The sequence below is a fragment of the Gymnoscopelus braueri genome (assembly GCF_963280865.1).
Source record: "Gymnoscopelus braueri genome assembly, chromosome: 7".
Lineage (NCBI taxonomy): Eukaryota > Metazoa > Chordata > Actinopteri > Myctophiformes > Myctophidae > Gymnoscopelus > Gymnoscopelus braueri.
The window spans coordinates 17284188-17286622 of NC_137608.1; positions in this window are offsets into that span (position 1 = coordinate 17284188).

Sequence of the window (2435 nt, forward strand, 5' to 3'; positions counted from 1 at the left end):
CATGCTTTGTGTATAGATTTAGGCATGTGGACACAAGTGCTGCATGCACTCACACACACACACACACACACACACACACACACACACACACACACACACACACACACACACACACACACACACACACCCATACACATCTTGCTTAAGTCGTTACAGTGCGTGCTAGAATAATAGTTCAAGAAATGGTCCAGTTCATATTCCTACTATCTAAAACCTTCATCAGCATCTCCCTCAGCCTCTGCCCATTAAGGCACATAATAACCCTAGTCATTTCTATAGTGCTGCTCAATGGCCAACTGCAGGAGACTGCTTCAATGCCTTTCAGTTAAAGGCATGCGAAGCGGGGCTTTTCCCAGAACAAAGCCATATTATACATCCTCGTTTAATCCCCCCTTCCGTAAATAAAAGGTAGAAAAGCAACGAGGCCAGAAGCTGGTTTCCATGGTGGGTGGAGGTGGATGGGAGTTCAGCAGCTGACAAGCTGTGGCTGGCTGTATGACCCTCTAGCTTCGGCTTAATTAAACAGATTCTCATTTTTCCTCCCTGTGATACCCCCCCCCCCCCACACCTGCTTTGCTATAGCCCTCCCTACTGGTCTGTCTGTCTGTCTGTCTGTCTGTCTGTCTTATCTGCACCCTCTTCCCTTCTTTTATGCATGACTTGTCTCTTAACTTCTCTGTCTCTATGTATTTTCTCTCTCTCTCTCTCTCTCTCTCTCTCTCTCTCTCTCTCTCTCTCTCTCTCTCTCTCTCTCTCTCTCTCTCTCTCTCTCTCTCTCTCTCTCTCACACACACACACTTCCCCTCTTGCTCATCTGATCTCTGCTGTCTGTCTGTCTGTCTGTCTGTCTGTCTGTCTGTCTGTCTGTCTGTCTGTCTGTCTGTCTGTCTGTCTGTCTGTCTGTCTGTCTGTCTGTCTGTTCCTCTCCGTCTCGCCTCGCTTGACTTCCTACCTCCCTGTCTTCCTGTGTTTCTCTCCCTCTCTCCTCTCCTCCTTGCCTCTGCTCCAGCCTCTCTCTTTCTCTAATGAAGCGGTATCTTCCGTCACACCCACATCCATGCCCGCACTACTGCCACGCCACTGCCAACCTCCTCCACCTACCCTCCCTGCCCCCCCCCCCCCCCCCCTCTCTCTCGTTGCCTGTCTCTGTACGCTGGCACTGAGCCACTTGGCTGGGCTCTGTCAGCTCCTCTTGCCTAATTAGCTCTGTTGTTCTCCTCCTCCCCAGATTCCCTCTGTTTCAAGTACAGACAAACAGCACTGTGCTTTCATCCCAGACTCCCCAGCCAAGCCAGAGCCAGAGCCCCTGCATCTTAACGCTACGGGCCCGAAAACAGACCCGGATCTGACCCTCCACCCTATGTTCACCTCTGTTTGGATGGTGTGGACTTTGGTCTGGTGGTTTTCCTCTGGTTTTTGGACCAGGGACCTGAGTCTTGTGCTGAGTGCTGACTATAAAGTAGCAAACAAGGTATTAAGTCACACAATATTCCTGTATTAACCCATTCAATCCGGGAACGCATCTCTGCCATTTTAGATTTCTTTGGCTATGCAAGAATAGCAGATATACAAGCTCATAGCTCGAGCTTGTAGATCTGCTATTTTTGAAAAATCTTAAAAATGTGTGCAAATCTTTGAATATACATATTTTTAAAGCAAACATTTTATGTTGTTTTATTTTAAAATCTTTGCTTCAGGGGGTCCCTGATCGGCGGCCAAATACATATAATTTTGGGTGTCCTTGACATGAAAAAGTTTGAGAACCACTGATATAGCAACATAAGTTTCTCAGAAAAATGCTAGGATTTACAAGACATTTTGTAGAATCGGAACCTCAGGCCTTAATGGCTTAATGTAATTCTTGGTCAGAACTGTTCACAATGGGCTGTAGTGTCCCAGGCCCACAGGTGGAGAAACACTATTCCTGTCTATTCTGTTGGCCAGGTGTTTATTGAAGGGTTGTCAGCTGCAATAGACTAGGCATCATCATCACTAATCTTGCCATTTATTTTACTGCACAGTTAGTTAGGGAGTTAGTTATATTTTATTGATCCCTGTGGAGAAATTCATCCTCTAAATTTGTCCTATCCCACCTGTAAAAAGGATTAGTTCACCCAAAAAAATACTGAAGCCTTGAATTCATGGAGATATTTTAGTTTTTGTCGCAATCCTAAGCCAATAATTTGATGACCCATGCATGACTCAAAGAGCCAAAATATTGGCTTAGGAATGCGACAAAAACATCTCCATGAATTCAATGCTTCATGGGTTGTGTAATTGATAGAAAATATGTAATTTTTTGGATGAACTACTCCTTTAAGATGAGATAACATTTGTATTGATCCCCAGAGATTCCCAGCATATCCTAAATATTATTGCTGTTGAGTAGAGACCTTGTATCTCTCCACATTTTAACTTTTTGTGTTTTTTCGTAA